At 37.4% G+C, this 18,560-nt stretch overlaps 1 pseudogene; it reads right to left on the reverse strand.

Moving 5' to 3' along the window:
- Positions 1-15,027: 15,027 nt before the first annotated feature.
- On the reverse strand, positions 15,028-15,497 carry LOC117028174 (60S ribosomal protein L29-like; annotated as a pseudogene).
- Positions 15,498-18,560: the final 3,063 nt, after the last annotated feature.

Genomic DNA, 18,560 nt, shown 5'->3' on the forward strand with positions numbered 1-18,560 from the left:
TCAAAAGATACATAGAAACAAATGAGTATTAAAATATATCCTACCAAAATTTTTGGGATGAAACAAACGCAGTTTTAAGAGGGAAATATATATCATTACAGGCCTATCTCAAAAAACAAGAAAAAACCCAGATAAATAACCTCACGTTACACCTTAAGGAACTAGAAAAAGAAGAACAAATGAAACTCAAGGTCAGCAGAAAAAGGAAACAATGAAAATCAGAGCAGAACTAAATGAAATAGAGAACAAAAGACAATTGAAAAAATTAACATGACAAAGAGCTGGTTCTTTGAAAAGATTAACAAAATTGACAAACCCTGGGCTAGACTCACTAAGATGAAAAGAGAGAAGACATTAATAAACAAAATCAGAAATGAAAGAGGGGAAAGTTACTATGGATGCCACGAAATATGAAGGCTCATCCAAGAATACTATGAAAGACTATATGCCACCAAATTCAATAACCTGGAAGAAACGGACAAGTTCTTAGAAACATATAGCCTTCCTAGGCTGAACTATGAAGAATTGGAAAATCTAAATAGACTGATCACCAGTAAGAAAATTGAATCAGTCATCAGAAATCTTCCCAAAAGCAAAAGTCTGGGACCAAATGTCTTCGCTAGTGAATTCTACCAAACCTTCAAAGAGGATCTAATACCTGTCCTACTCAAACTCTTCCAAAAAATTGAAGAAGAGACAATACACCCTAACTCATTTTATGAGGCCAGTATTACCCTGATACCAAAACCTGGTAAGGATAGCACAAAAGAAGAAAACTAAAGACCCCAGAAATAAAACCACGTAAATATGGACAGTTAATTTTTGACAAAGAAGCAAAAAACATACAATGGAGAAAAGACAGCGTCTTTAATAAATGGTGCTGGGAGAATTGGAAAGCCACGTGCAAAAGAATGAAACTGGACTGCTATCTGTCACCATGTACCAAAATTAATTCAAAATGGATCAAAAGGCTTAAACATAGACCTGAGACAATAAACTGCATAGAAGAAAACATAGGTACTAAACTTATGGACCGTGGGTTCAAAGAGCATTTTATGAATTTGACTCCAAAGGCAAGGGAAGTAAAAACTAAAATAAATGAATTGGACTATATCAAACTTAAAAGCTTCTGCACAGCAAAAGAAACCATCGACAAAGTGAAGAGGCAACCAACTGAATGGGAGAAGATTTTTGTAAACAGTGCCTCTGATAAGGGGCTAATATCCAAAATATACAAGGAACTCTTGCAACTCAACCACAAAAAAACAAACAACCCAATTGAAAAATGGGCAGAGGATCTGAAGAGACATTTCTCCAAAGAAGACATACAAATGGCTAATAGACATATGAAAAAAAGTTCAATATCACTAATCATCAGAGAAATGCAAATAAAAACCACAATGAGATATCACCTCACCCCAGTTAGAATGGCTATCATCAAGAAGACAAATAGTAACAAGTGTTGGAGAGGCTGTGGAGAAAAAGGAACCCTCATACACTGTTGGTGGGTATGCAGACTGGTGCAGCCGCGGTGGAAGGCAGAGTGGAGGTTCCTCAAAAATTAAGAACAGAATTATCATATGACCCAGCAGTCCCTCTCCTGGGTATCTTCCCAAAAAATCTGAAAACATTTATCCATAAAGACATATGTGCTCCAATATTCGTTGCAGCTTTATTTACATTGTCCAAGACATGGAAACAACGAAAGTGTCCTTCGATAGATGATTGGATAAAGAAGTTGTGGTATATATACACAATGGAATACTATTCGGCGGTAAGAAAAGATGATATAGGTCCATTTGTGACAACATGGATGGATCTTGAAATTATAATGGTAAGCGAAATAAGTCAGACAGAAAAAGTAGAGAACCATATGATTTCACTAATATGTGGTATATAAAATTGAAAACAACAAAAGAACAAGACAAACAAATAAAAGAACAAAAACTCATAAGCACAGACAATAGTTTAGGGGTTACCAGACGGGGGAGGGAGGCTCTAGAAGAGGGTAAACGGGGTCTAATATATAGTGACGGAAAGAGAACTGACTCCGGATAGTGAACACACAATGTGAGATATGGATAATGTATTACAGAACTGTACACCTGAAATCTATGTAACTTTACTAACAATTGTCACCCCAGTAAACTTGAATTAAAAAAAAGAAAATTGTATCTGTCACTGTTAATCTGTTGCCCAATGATAACATTTGCTTAGATCCCCAGGAGTGTTTTATAATTCCTCCCTCATCTTGACTAGCTCTAATATCCATCCTTCTTCTGGTTCTTAATAAATTGATAAAACTGGAACCCCACTGGCCATATGTAGGACTGTAGCACTCCCCTATTAACCTTTATACACACTGAAATTTGGACATTCATTCTTACCACTAGCTTTCTACCTCTTAAATACTTCATAATCCAAGTTAAAGTAGTACACGTTCACCCTTTAGTTACTGAATATAATATGTAAGTACCAAAGGACGTGAGAATAGTATTGTTTTCATAGATGCAAACACTTTTTTTCCTAGAGGTTAGCCATTTAGTTTATCTATTGAATATCATAGATGATAATTCTCTAACTTTTTCCCATTAAACATAGTTCATCCAGTATTCCAGCTCTGCTCAGGTATTTGTTATTGTTGCTTTAACTGACTAAATGTATCTGACATATTCATCATGGAAGACAGGTATTCATAAAACTCTGTACAGTATAAATGTTCAATTCATTTTTTTATGTAGCAATAGTTTAGAAAACTGCATCAGAATTTAAGGTATACACCTTTGTTTGTGATATAACATACCAATGTTCTTCACTTAATTTTTCAGAAACTATACTACAGAGTTCCTAAACGTACAAGAACAAATAAAGCATTATTTCCTAAAGAAATGTTTATAGAAAATTAATCAATTAATATGACAAGGTCGATACATTTTTGGTGTCCTTATCATTGTAATAATAGCCCAGAAGACCATTTAGTATTACCAACCTTACGGAGAACAGTTGAGCCTCATTCCATTCAGGTAGATGCAGCAAATTAGCAAATCTTTCTTTATTATAGTGTCTAGGTACTAATTACAGAGCAGCTACCAAAGTTTAAACTTGTTCAAAGTTAGAAACTGATGCACCCACCTGTTCTTTCAGCCACCTTTCAGTGCCTATTTCAAACCTTGGTAGCTTCAGCTCATATTTTAGCTTTTACTTTTTTTCATTTGTAAGACACTTGGGAAAGGTGTAATAGGATAGAAAATCATTAGAATTCAATGGTATTTCTGCACTGCCTGTAGGTTTAAGATTTTAACTTGTTTCTCTCATAGGCACTTGGTTTTAAATCCAAATGAATATTTTTAATCAGTTTTGGAAAATAAATATCTCATCACAACCTGTTAAGCTTTATTTGCGAAAATGTAATGACAAGTTTAACATTGGAGGAAGAGACTTACAGTACCCAGATTTTCATGAAAATTAATCTGACCTATTGCTAAACTGAAATTCCAAGTCTGAGATTTGAAACAAACTTTCTATGGCATTATAGCTAATCTTCGATGAATATTACCTAAATAGCTTTTTTTTTTCCCACTATACCAAATACAAAATACTCGCAATTCCAAATCCCTGAAAAACTATTTGTGATAACATTGAATAAACAAAAATCCTTTTAAAACAATAGGTCATTGCTATAATCAAGTCAATTGCAGTATTCCTTTCCCAAAGCTATTTTGCATATTGGGTCATACAACACTTTTAGTCCTAGTAACTGTCTATTTTGGGAGCTCACCTACAATCTGGTGACATTATGGAAAAAGTATGAAAGTAGAACTGTGATATGAATAAAAAAAGGCAAACATCTAGAGTTTAAAAGATTATATTAGTACTTAGCTACTTTTCACGTATAAAGGTGCTTTTCAAGCACTAATTAATCCGCTTAAAACCCCTGTGAGTATGGCTGGACTAGAAGAAAATCAGATTTTCGAGGAGAGGAAAGTAAAAAGCTTTTGGTGGAGTTATGTTCCTCCATAGATCTTGCCTAGCAGAATCGCCTAAATAGATGTCAATTAAATTCCTCTTATCTGAACAGTAAGGCTGTTCAATAGGTTAAGAAATTCAGTTTTGTCTGAAACCCTTACGGATGACCCAAACATTGTTCCACAGTAAGCCAGAATCTTAGAACAGAGAAATCAAGGAAGCCCAGAACTATCCTGGATCTTTGTGCATCTTCAGGATCAGTGATGGACTGATATAAACCCACTGGTTCTGACTAAAACTGGACATATTGCTAAGAAAATAACCAGTTGACTTACCATGTCTAATTCCTTGCAGGTCAATAATTCATTTCTGACTATGCCAGTTTCAATCAAATTTTTGGGGCTAAGGAAAGCATGTGGATGTCCCTGGCTGCCACTGGCAGGGGCCCGAGGCATAAACAAGAGAGAAGGCCAAATAGAAGAGAAGAAGTGGTTGTATAGAATATTACCAACAAATTCTTAAAATGTCAGCCATAATTTCTACCAATTGTCCAGAGGGCAGGAAGATAAATGCGTTAGCTGTTATAGCAATGGAATGAGTAAGGGTAAATTCAAGGAACAGGTTATGCTGGAAAGTGCAGGGAGATTACCACATGTAACACCCAATTTGTCGGGAAACCATTTAAGAAACCAGGATATCGATGTAGATAGAATCTATGACCTATATAAAACACAACCCAAGAAATATGTCACATCCAAGTATGGCATTGTGGCAGGGAACAACAGTACAACTGCACACACACACAGCAATTACACATACATACATACATACATACATACACTCCTAACCCCACATTCCTGTTCTATATTTTTCTATTACATTATCACTTTCTAACAGACGTCACAATTGACTTATTATGTACTTTCTCTCCCCCTATAGAATGGAAACTACTAAGGTAGAAAGTTTTGTCTGTTTTGTTTATTGATGTATGCCTAGTTATACCATAGGGTCTGGAACATAACAGGCTCTCAATAAATATTCGCTGACTGAATGAATGAGGTGAGTGGGGTTTAAGAAACGAGCATGGGGTATTCTGCAGTGGATGAGTAAAGGGTACAAAGCACACTGAGCTCATTGCAGTGGATTGACTACTGCTTCTATAGCCATGGAGAAAGTATCTTAAAGTACCAGTTCTCTATGGCTGCTGCTTAATAGACAAATGGAACAGAGACCAATATAGTTGAAGTGAGAAAGGGGGAGAGCAATAGGAGAGGGATTCAAAGAGAATGCTGAAGGGTGAGGAGATGATATATTCTGTAGGGTCCCGTGTATTGTAAGGATTTTGGCTTCGACTGAAAGTGAGGTGGGATGTCCTTGGAAAGCTTTGAGGAGAGGAGAAACTTGACCTGACATATTTTAACAGAATCTCTTGGGATGTTGTATGAAGAATAAACCTAGGAGTAAAAAGGCCAAGGGAGGGAGATCAGTTAAGAGATGACTACAATAATTTAAAACATAGATGATGGTCACTTGGACCTGGGTGGTAGTGGTGGAAGTTTTGAGAACTGGTCAGGTTGAGGATGTATTTTTATGGTATAGCCAATGGGATTTCTTAATGGATTGGATATGGTATGTGAGAGAAGAAGAACCAGTCAAGGATGACTCCAGTGTGTTTGAGCAAATGGAAGGATGGGCATATCATTTACTGAGATGGCAAGGACTTGGTAGGTTGGAAGATTGGGGATGTTAAAAAATACGTTGGCGATTTCAATATGTTTTTTTTCAGATAATATGTTTCCTTCATGGGGCTGGGTGATGGGTGGTGGTGACTAGTCATTGCACTGTTGATTGTTTAGTTAAATAAACAAAGCTGTAGGCAGGGATTTGGGGTTTTTGTTTTGTTTTGTTTTGTTTTTCACTTCTGAAATTGAATATGATGCAGTATAAAGAATCTTCAGAATATCTATCAAGGAAGGAATAGATTTTATTACAGTAGATTAATGAACACATTAAAATAAGTTCATTTAGTGTTTTATGTGATAATTCACCAAGAGAAATTACGTATGTTTGCTGTTTATCTGTCCTCTTAAATTGATTGATACCAGTAAACTATAAAGATATACAGAGGGAGCCAAAAAAATGTATACACATTTTAAGAAAGGATGAAACTGTATTAAAATTGTAATACTCAATATATACAGATAACAAAAGATGAATACAAGTCACGTTTGACTTCTGCAATTATAAGAGGTGCTCAAAGTGGTTACCATCAGGGTAAATTTAATGCAGTTTTTTTCCTTTCTTAAAATGTGTATACATTTTTTTGGCACCCTCTTTCTCTCTATATATGCACAAGGTGCTAACCACTAGCAAAAACAAGATCAGGGTGACAATCAGCTACATCATAAAAAACGGTTACACACACACACAAACACACACACACACACACACACACACACACACACACACCACGTACCTAAGAAGTTACACTGCTTCCTGAATGCTAAATCCTAAGGAGTATATTACTGACTTCACTCCTGTGAAATATCTGTATTACCTCAGTATGGCTAATATTAGGACTTTTGTTAGGCAAAGAACATTTGGAGATACGCCCATATCTTTTGATCCAGAATTCCACTTCTGCTAATTCCTCTTGCGTACTACTAAGAATGTACACAAGGATTTACATCCCAGAGTGTTTCTTATGGTTTTGTTATAATATCAAAAATTGAGGACCATTTAAATATCCAAATGTAGAGTATTTAAATAAATTATGTACACTCATATAATGGAATACTATGCAGTCAGTTCAAAGAATGTTGTTGAAGTGTATTTATTAGTGCAGAAAAAGCTGCCTGACATATTGAGTCAAAAAATCAAGTTAACAAACAATATTACATATGATCCCACTTGAGGGGTAATGGGTTAATCTAGTTATGAATGGAAAACTTCTATGTATACCACAAAATTGTAACTGGTTGCCACTGATGGGATTATGGGCCATTTTATGGTTATTTCAGTTTTCTAAAATAAACCTGTAATACTTGTATAATAAAAACGTTCAAATGCATGGAACAACAAGATTACAATGAAGTATTTCATGATTTAGAAAGATATATAAGTCTTGTTTTTTCTAGAGACACACCCTTGTTCATGCATCATAGGATAAACTTTTAACAGCATGTTATTACCGGCACTCCCTGGCTTACAATATTTCTAATTGAGATTAGTATAAGTAACGATTTGTCAATATTAAGTATTTAAAACACTCACAAAGAACCCTTCAAATGTGAGAAATATGGCTAAATACCCACATGTCCATAAGATAATTTTCAGGGTTTTACCAATTACAGCAATAATTTAAACAGATATTTAGTATGAATTCTCACAGAACCTTGTGTGCTTTTTACTTAGCTATACAACAGAGGGACTAGGGAGAAAATTCTCAACAGAAACAGGAAAACAGAGAGCCAGTATCTTTGATTTTCGCATTAAAGATCCACTTTTTCCTCCATGTGGCAAGGCAAATAATGTATATAGGGCCAACTCTAGATTGTGCAGGGTCATGAGGGACAGAAACAAGGTGGATAATTAAAATCCACTGATAATCCAGAAATCTAATTTCACCTAATAGTTACAACCACCTCCTGGACAGAACCATTCAGTAGAGCTGCTAATGAGAAGCATAATTGAGTAGTTTGAGTTCATCTGCTTTCAGTTATCCTTTGCAGGTGCTAATGAACAGTGAAACGGTCAAAAGGCTGTCAGCCAGAGGAAGCGGGAAGAGAAAAAGCATGACATGCATAACCCAGAAACTGGATAATCAGCCTCAAAATGTTTGAGTTGACTGTAGTGAGGATCAGCTATTAAATATCTGCTTAACTAAATTCCATGAGGATATATGTCAGAAAACCAGACCTTCATATGAAAGGTTTTCATGTATGCGTAGTCCATCTTGGTTTCCATGAATTATGGTATAGTCTTAGAAATTCTCTATACTGAGGTGATTTTCATTGGTGGCAGTGATAGGATCTTTTTTGTCAGAGCACAGCTAATCAACTGCAGGCTTCTTTGCTAAATATGGCCAACAGGCTGCTTATGAGTCAGGACTCTGGCAGACAGCCCTGCTTTTAGACCAATGGGTATGTTATTGACTCACTCCCACGCCTTTCTGGGAGAGAATATAAACATTGCCAGTATACAAATCATTTTTTTTATTATTGCTTCAAATTCATGTTTTAGTAAACAACATTTTGAAAGTATTGTTATGGTGAACATTTTCTGGTTTATGTTAAGCATTTGGTTTTGAAGAATTGTTGAAAATAAATGTTTTTAGAGTGCAATTATTTTCAAGTATTATGCAATAAACTCTAATATTTGTAACTAAAACTGTACCTACATTTGATGAGTAATTAAGCTCTTGAATGGCTATGAAAGTAATTTCTCTTTATAACACAGTACTTTAGGACAAATTACTTGATACACTCACTAATATTTAGAGCTTCAACTATATCTACGTGTGATTATTAATGTAGCCCTCTATGGTGGTAGTGAAAGTGATTTCCATTTATGGCAGGAGTTTAAAACAAAGTACACTGTAAACTATCTGATATCTGTAAATAAAACTATCTGTACATGGATATTATGTTTTCTATAGCAATTTTGAGAGTAATCTCCATTTATAGCAGTTGTTTTGAGTAAATGAGATTTTTAATCATTTTAATATCAACTGTTATTTCTTGATCTTGTCCCATGATAGTGTGTCCCTTTGCCCATATTCTGAGCCAAAGGGTACATGAACTACTTTTACATAATGTAAGTTGTTTAAGTTACTTGAATATCCTGGACTACTTCCTAACTTTTGCTTAAAACTAAAGAAATACTTTTCAATTTAATTACAGGTAACATTCACTAAATTCTACCTAACTGAAAAATACAAGTCTCTAAATTTCTGTTTTAGTGACAATTTGGGTAACCTCTAGCCCAATTTACCTTCATGAAATACAATAGCATGAGTAGATGAATTGTAAAATTTATTTATATTGATCACTTGCTTTGTGCCTGATGTGACAGCAAGTGCTTTATAAGTATTGTCTCATGAAATACTTGCTGTGGGGACAGAGCCCCAAAAAGCAGTTTCCAGGCTCTCGGCCTCACATAGAAAGGTGCTGGCTCAGGTAGTAAATGGCCATCAGCTGTGATTGGATGGCCACCAGCTGTGGCTAGTTGGCCGTCAGCTGTAACCAGTGAGCCATTGGGCACTAATGTAACTGCCGTGGCTAGGCTAGCAGAAAATGGGGGCTAGCAAGGAGATGGTGGCTGAGTCTGCAAGCGGCGCAGTGAGGGTTGAGAATTGTGTGGCTCCTGTTTAACTGTGTCTCCAACCCAGCTGCCAGTGAGAGTATAGTGGTGTGACTCCTCTACCTATGGCTCCGTGGGTGTTCCTTTTTGGCCTCCCCATATCCTGTGTTCTTGTGTGGGGAGCAGGATCAGACCCAGCAGGCCGTCCCTGCACGATAAATGGCGCAGCGAGCAGGGTCTCCCGCACGACACTTGCAAAAACCTATGGGGGAGATGGTGCTATTTTACCGTGTTTCCACAAAAATAAGACCTAGCCAGACCATCAGCTCTAATGTGTGTTTTGGAGCAAAAATTAATATAAGACCGGGTATTATATTACATTATATTATATAAGACCCGGTCTTATATTATAGTAAAATAAGACCAGGTATTATGTTATATTATACCCAGTTTTATAGTAAAATAAGACCGGGTCTTATATTAATTTTTGCTCCAAAAGACGCATTAGAGCTGATTGTCCGGCTGGGTCTTATTTTCAGGGAAACACGGTAGCTCTAATTTGTTACAGATTAAAAACTAAGATTAAGTAATTTGTCAAAATTGACCTAGAGTTCGTAAGTGGTAGGGCTCAGATTTAAACCCAAGTAATTGACCTCTGGAGTCAAGCTTTGTAACTCCTCATACTATATAGCTTCACTTAGGTTTCTGTTACCAAAAGTATATAGGCTGAGTATGACTACATTTTAGGTACTCCAGGATCATCTTCCAATTTTTATCTCTGTTCATTTGACAAGTATCTATTGCATTCAACTAGGCCCATGGATATACTATTTAGTACATGAATTTAGAATTACTATCTATGCGTTTATCAACTTAATTGCTCCCTCAATTAATCATTCCTGTCTGTTATTTTTTTCACCTTCCCTATTTGATGCCTTCAGTTCCCCCATGGACATAGATTTCTATTACACAGAGAAACAATAAGGAACTAATTATAATACGTTGCATTTGCAAAGCACTTTCACATGCCCGCTCTCATTTTGTTGTCACAAGTTTATTTGTTATTTTCTAATTATAAAAGCTGCTCAAGTGTAGCAGGAGTCCTAGAGTGAGAGGCTAAGTTGTGAAAGTACCCACTGTGGATTCAAACATGTCCAGGCATATTAGATGCCCAGGAGGGCAGACCCATCATGGGTTTATTTATGTGAGGGCTTAAGGACTCTGATATGAGTTATAAAAACTGGGTAAGTTGAAATTGATATCTACCCCAAGCACCAAGACCCCTCCATGAGTTTTGAGAGAATAAGAGCCCTCCTATGAACAAGAATTCAGTTTAATTGATGGGAAAGAACCAAATTTGAGGGTAGTTATTGTTGATGTAATCTGCTTTGATCAGAAAAAGAAATGGTGTTCATTAGAGGGGACGGGGTAGTTGAGTAGAACACAAGTGGATCTGTGCTGCGATGTAGGCTCAGGGTTGAAGGGTGGTGCTGGCTCTGATAACTGGTCAAATAAAAGAGCTCTAGTGGGACGGCCGGTTAGCTCAGTTGGTTGGAGCGCGGTGCTCTTAACAACAAGCTTGCCGGCTCGATCCCCACATGGGCCACTGTGAGCTGCGCCCTCCCACAACTAGATTGAAACAACTACTTGACTTGGAGCTGATGGGTCCTGGAAAAACACACTTAAAATAAATAAAAGTTAAAAAGAAAAAAAGAGCTCTAGCATTAGAGTCATCGTAAGAACTTGAAAGCACAAGGCAGTGCTATTTGTGGCTTAGTAATACACTAATGTACAAGTAAGGTCAGAAATGACTGTTAGAATGGAATGGAAAAGCAACTAAGGCTACAACATCGTGGCTGACATCCAGAAGAATGACAGAAGCAGTAGTTTCCATCAGGGCAGTGGCCTGGAGCAGCAGAGGCAGAAATAACAAATGCCATAAGGAGAAGTAAAAACATCACTAGCCATTCATAAACCAAACCATGTGAGTCACTCCTCGATTCTGCTCCACCCCCTTGAATTGGAAGGGAGAATGGATTACAGAGACACAACTCTTAGAGGCTGAGAGATTGATATTGGAGTTTACTATAGGACCCTCTTCTCTCCCGCTTCATTACAGAGTCTAAAGAAGCTAAGGTTACATACACATTATAGATATTTACAATCATTTTTCTATCACTACGAAAACCAAACAATCTAGACAAATCCTCATTCAATTGATCACATCCCAATTTTATGTAATCTCTTAAATCATCATCTTTTCCCTCATTATTGATTTTCTTCTCTTTTTTCGCATAGTTTTATTATTTCCTCCTTTATTTTACACAATTATTGAGTGCCTATACATGCCAAGTACTCTAGTAGGCCAGGTCGGGAATACAAAAGTAGGTAAGACACAGGCACTTTCCACCTAGTGAAGGAGCCAGACATACCTACAAGATATAAAATAGCATCCAAAAGATGGAGAAGTTCAGGAATAGTACTGAGGAATGGCTGAACCTGAAATCTCTCGTGTTCTCAATCCCAAGTTAGTGGAGGGGCCAGTTTTGTATTCCAGTCTAATGGTATAATCAGTAGTGGTCCTGCCTGGACTGGAGAGCAGGAGAGACATGATTACTTCAGTTTTCAAATCTCTTCCATACTTATAAACTTTAGAATTTTTGCTGTCTCAGATAATCTTTACGCTAAAGATCATAGATCCAAGGAGACTCCTTTAAGCTTTGACTGGGCACGGTGGAAGTGTAGATCTAGGCTATGGCCTGCAAAGCATGAAGCCATGGGAGCAAAGCTGGTATGGAGAATAAGATAATTCATATAGAGAGCTTAGTAAAAGGAGCAGGGAAGAGAGGTTTAAAAAAAAAAAAGCCAGAATTAAGCAATGTGACTGCAATGAGAAGGCTGTCAAGATGGAGGAAGCATGCTGAGATGCAGGATAAGGAAAGAGTTCCAGGAAACATTACCTTTATGTGCTAGAACATAGACACCAACCTTTTGTGAGGCTGTAGGAAAGGAGTTACTGAAGTACCGAGCCTGATCGAATTTAATCTGTTACTATTATTTCCTTCAATTTGGCCAACTGATTTTAAGTCTTTTATTTTGGCTTATTTAAGTAACAAGAAGTGGTATGTCTACTCCTTACAGACTTCTTTTAGAATGGGGTTGTTTTACTGAATGATCCTCCCAACTTCAGGGAGACAAGATCATGGAAGATGAAAATTCTGATACTGAATACTAAAGGGAATGGTCCACCCAACCACATGCTGTTTATCAGAGATACTCCTAAAACTCAGCCACCTAGAAATACCAAAAATAAACAGGCGAGTGAATATATGTATGACAATCACATCCAAAAGGAAAATTGCTGTCAACATTGGTGTCGGATAAAATGCAATTTAAGGAAAATCTTTAGTTGGACAAAATAAATTTATGTTCATTAAAAAAACTCAAAATGAAGGTGTTTTAGTCATGAATTCTACACACTAAGAAATTGATATCAAAATTCATTAAGCGTACGATGATGATGTTAAAAATAAAAAGAGAAATGGACAGAAACAGAATCACAAAAGCTTAACATACCATCATTAGCTTCTAACAAGTAGATTAAAAATATGGAAATATGCATACAAGAATTTCATTGTATTATAATATGTAATATCAAAAAATTGGAAACCTAAATGTCCATCAAGGGACTATTGGCTGAGTATATTATGCTAATCCATACAATGGACCATCATAAAGCCCTTAAAAAATATGGTATTGCTCTATGTAATGGTATAGAAGGATGATCTCGTTATGTTATTAAGTGAAAAGAAATCGGAGTAATATGTTTAGGATAGTGCTATTTTTGAAAAAAGACAAAACTCCATTTTATATATATATATATATATATATATATATCCAAAAATGTATACATATTCTAAGAAAGGAAAACTGTATTAAAACTGTAATACTCAATATATACCGATAACAAAAGAAGAATACAAGTTGCGTTTGACTTCTGCAGTTACAAGGATGCTCAAAGTGGTTACCATCAGCGCCCAGACACTTCTGATTACGGTGAGCTACTGCCTGAACAATGCTGACCAAAGTGTCCCCTTGTATACATTTTTTTGGCACCTCTGGTATATATTCTCTGTAAATGCATAGAGAAATGACTGTCAAAAGACAACCCCAGAAAGAGGAAAGGAGAACCTGTTACTTTTTTACTCTCTAAATATTTAAATAGTTTGCATTTTACATGCGTGTGCTTGTGTTTTATTTTTGTACACTAAGAAAATAATTTTTAAAAATTATAGAGAACTTGAGAAGAGCAGTAATCATAGACAAAACAAAAACAACTATCCAAGAATTTCTCCCAGGACATTTTCTGGGCCTTGGCAGGTTTAAAAGCCAATTCCTATACAGTGTAGTCTATTCAAGATCATCAAAAATGATTAAAATCGTCTGGAGTGGACTTAAGTTTGTGTTTTGCTTTTTTTTTGGAGGTTTTCTTGCATATGTGTTGTGGCTATCCAACATCTGAACTTCCATTTTATGTTTGAGGAATTCCCCAGAGTAGTGGGAAAAGGCAGGACTGACTTGCCTTGTACTACAGAAACTGAAAAGGCTAGATACTCACTATCTCTACCTCCAAACCCTAAGTTTTACCGTGTTTCCCCAAAAATAAGGCCTAACTGGAAAATAAGCCCTAGCATGATTTTTCAGGATGACATCCCCTGAACATAAGCCCTAAGCGTCTTTTGGAGCAAAAATCAATATAAGACTCGGTCTTATTTTCGGGGAAACACGGTAAACACACAACCTAAGCTAAACCTATCCGAGTCTCTTACCAGTGACTAGGAAGCTAAACCAAAGAAGCAGGAACAGGAAAGACTTCTGACAGTGGCTGGTGGCTGCAATCCCCTCTATGCCAGCAGTGTGTTCACCAAACGGTTGGCAATGGCATGATGTCAACGGAAGAGCTGACCCCTTCCTGCGGTTCCTGTCCTCATACTGATCCTAGGCCCTCAACCTTCCTGTGAATTCTGTGAAATAGCCAGCATTCTTCCAATAAGCTCCATGCTTGTTTATATTTAACCAGCGTCAGTTTCTGCCGTTTGAAATTGAAACCCCTAACTGTACATCTACTCAATATGTTTTATAGTCAGCATAATTCTGGTCCCAAAATGTGAGCATGATATTCCAAACTCAAAATGTAGATGAACAATAACTATACAAAATGTCAGTAGGTCAGATTTGGTATTACATGGAAATAACAATCTATCATGACCGTACAGAGCTTATTTCAATACTATAGAAATAGGTTTTATTTTGAAGATAAGGTATTTATATGTAACATCAATAGATTAAAATAAATTAGTATATCCATTTGTGACTTAGGTAAAATTTAATATCCACTCCTTTAATTCAAGGATAACTAATAATTAAGTACCTACTATGTACTAGATAGATACTAACCCAGGCACTGTGTTACATAGATAAACAAGATATAATCACTTACTTCATGGAGCCTATGGTCTAATCAAAAGAAAGATGAATAAACATAATTAAAATATAATGTTAAATGCTTTGGTAGTGGTTTGCACACATTCGTGACTCTTAGCATAGTCAGAAATTTCAAGAAATACTTTTTTATTTTTTGCCAGATCCGGCCTCAGCTTTGTTTGTCCAAATACTAGCACAGGAGGACAGCAGCCCCATGCAGACAGCAGCCCAGGGGTCACACCAGTCCCTCCGTCCCACATCAGAGGGCAGAAGCCTCTACTCTGGAGCCTTCGTAAGGGCCTGGGAACCTCTGGGAGGCAGAGCCTGAGCTGGTGGCGGAGCTGCAGCTGCAGGTGCAGCTGGGGCCTTGGTTTGAGTCTTGGCTTTGGACCTTGGCTGGCAGAGCCTGAGACCCTTGACGATGTGGGCTTGAGCACGTTTCCCAAACTTGGGGTGGCAAGTCGACTGAGCTTGCGGCTGCCGCCCTTTGGGATCTTGGGCTTGACCTCCTTGGGCGTTAAGAGGGCCTTGATGGCCTCAGCCCCTGCACTCATGGCCTTGGTGTTGTTGGCTTGCATCTTCTTCAGGCCCTTCTTGTTGTGCTTCTTGGCAAAGCGCATGTTCCCCAGGAACTTGGGGTCCACCCCCTTAAGAGATCTGTATCTTTGTGATCGGGGTTTCTTGATGCCGTTTCTGTGCCATTTTCGTGACTGGTTTTGCTTGGTGTGATTTTTGGACTTGGCCATGTCTACACCCAATCTCACAGCTCCCAAACCGCTGGGACCAGAAGAGAAAGAAGAAGAAAGTCTTCTTGAATAAGTGTTTTTTGCTGTGTCTTGAGAGGTTGGTCTTAAAAAAGAGATGGAGCACTTTATTCCTTGACACTAGAAAGGATGAGAGAATAATAGATGAAGATGAAGATACGCTATATGGGGGGAGAGGGGATAGGAGAGCAAATTGGATTGCCTAAAATTTGCCCTTCTCACTTTATTTCCTGTTCATGCCACCACCATAATCTAAGCCACTATAATCTCTGGTCTAGACGGGTACAAGAGTTGCCTTCTTTTCGTTTGTGCTTTTTCTCCTTTTCAATTTATTCTCGGCATAGCGAAAACAAAGGAGATTTAAGAACATTGCTCAAATCATGCCACTGCATACCTAAAACTCTTCAGTGGCCATCTGCTGCTCTTGGAATAAAATAAGATCTTGTCTCATCTGGCCCCTCTTCTCCTCTACAAGCCCATTCATATATCCTTTTCCTTGTCCCTCATTAGGCTAAGTGATTGTGCTGCTCTTTTGGTCCTTGAACGCCATACACCTTTCCTGCCTTTGGTCCTTTCGATTGCTGTTCCTCCCCCACACCAACTTTCCCCTGATCCCAGAGCCCTCCTCCACGTCCCATAGGCTTTACTTGCCCATCTCATTTTCATCTTTCAGGTCTTTCCTCAAATGATATCTCAGAAAGACCTTAACTGACCATTCTCCCCCATTTACTCTGTCACCCTGTTTATTTTCATTACTGTACAACTGTACATCTCTCGTTTACTGATTTTCCTGCTTCTCCAGCAGAATGTAAGTGCCCTGAGTACAGGGACCTTGTCTGTCTTGATCACCACTATGTCCCTATAATTCAGACTAATGGTTGGCACATAGTAGGGTCTCAATAAATGTTTGTTGAATGGATTAATCTCTGCATAGCCAAACAAAACCTTTGTAAATAATGCTAAAGTGCAAATGTCAAACTAGAAACAATGTGCAATATATAGGCTATGTATAACATCTAAAGAGTTAATATCTACAATACATATGTAGAGCTGCTACAGATCAATAAGTAAAATAAAAACCAAATCAAGTATGCACAAAGGATATAAACAGACAATTCATGGAAGAAGTACAAAGATCTCCTATACATATGAAAATATCTTCAACCTGTTAATAACAAAAACAACATTTAAAAAAATTAGATGTTTTAATTTAATTTAGACCTATTACATTGGCAAATATTGATATGATTGTTAATATCTAGTGTTGACAATCTCATATACTTTTACAAAAGTAACGATTGGTATAATATGTCTGGAAGGCAATTTGGTATTTTAAATTTAAATAGTACATACCCTTTGATCCAGCCTTTCTACTTTTAGGAATTTTCCCTACAGAACTAAGTGCTATTTAAAGCTTAAGCAGATACAAGGTGTTTATCATCCATTTGTGTGCATCGCTAAGAGGCTGGTTCACGATAGCATAGTAATTTACACAGCATAATAATATATTAATGTTATGAAGTATTTCTATATGTAGTGGCGTGTCAGGATGTAGAACATGACCTTGAACTTTATCCTTGTGCTTTTACTTCCTGAACTTCCTGATCCTTGCCTTTGTCAGTCACAGTCACCTGCATGGCTTGGAGGTAAATAAGCATAGTTATGCTAAGAATTAAAAGGGAGAGAGTTAATATACACTCTTTGTTGTTTTATTTCACTTTGGTTTTACTTCCTAACAAGTCTGTGGAAAAACAAGAGGGAAGGCCCTCTGGAAAACAGAACATAGAGTTCGTGAAGTACAAAGCTTACAAAAAGAATAGAAGAAGAAAGGGCCTTATCTACCCATGGCAGCCCAGTCCTGGCAAGAGATTAGATAAGAGTCTAGGAGTGACTGTGTTTGCAAGGCGTAAAGGAAAAGTCCTTGAAGGTGGTTATAAGCTGGAGACAAAAGGAATGGATCTAGGGGAGTATGGTTGATAGCAGGGGATCAACACTGAGGGGCACCAAGTACTCTATTGGTAGCCACTGTCAGAGAGTCAAATGGAAGCGGAATTGATACCACCAAACATTCCTCAGCAGGCAAGAGAGTATATCACCATGTCAAGGAGTCATGTCACCTCTAGGCTGCGAGACGAAACTTTCCTTTAAGATCTGCCTGTGTTCTTCACTGCTGCCCATCCAGCAGAAGTAGGCCCTGAGCTCTTCTGGCTCCCATCCAAACTGTGCCTTGTAAAGACTTCTCCTTGGCAACAGCCCAAGACTTTGGTAAGTCCCCCAAACCAGACGGGTGATGGGAGTATAGTAAGGAAAGCCCTGTCACCGGTTCTTCAGTGGGACTGGGCAGTGGTAGAGAAATCCACTTTTGTGATATGGAGACATAGATATAGATATGGATATAGATATAGATATAGATATAGACATAGAGGATATAGATATATATATATACACCAAACTGTTAGCAGCCAATAAGACTTTATTTGTATTCTTTTTTATATCTTTATTATTTGTTTGCAATTTTTTATAATTAGTATATCTTATTCAGATAATACAAAGGCCACTCTCAAAAGGAACAGAAAAATCTACTAGATAATGCAACTGCTGCATTTTGTTTGACTTGATAAAGAGAATACATTAGGCATTCCTTCAGAAGCACTTAATGTCTACAGCAACTGTTTATTAATGTCAGTGCATATGGAATCCCCAATCACTTGGGGTTAGGACACATTGAAACCAACCAGGGTTCAGTGGGAAACTATCTACTCCAAAGATGTTTAGCAAATACGTTGCAGTACAAGTCTCTCAACTCCTTAAGATCCTTTTGTCTGTGGCTATATTTTTCTGGCATGTTTTTATAGTAGGCATTTGAGAGACTTCTGCTTCCACTCATGAAGGCTATCTCCTGTGGGATTTGCCTTCCTGCCATAAACAACTGGAAAGACGCACAAAATATATGAAACAACTGTTTTCAGATATTGGGCCATAGGCTGTGTAGTATTTTGATCCCTGCGAAGAGGGAAATAAATGAGGTGAGCCCCACCAACACCT

The sequence above is a fragment of the Rhinolophus ferrumequinum genome, chromosome X, assembly GCF_004115265.2.
Source record: "Rhinolophus ferrumequinum isolate MPI-CBG mRhiFer1 chromosome X, mRhiFer1_v1.p, whole genome shotgun sequence".
Classification (NCBI taxonomy): Eukaryota; Metazoa; Chordata; class Mammalia; order Chiroptera; family Rhinolophidae; genus Rhinolophus; species Rhinolophus ferrumequinum.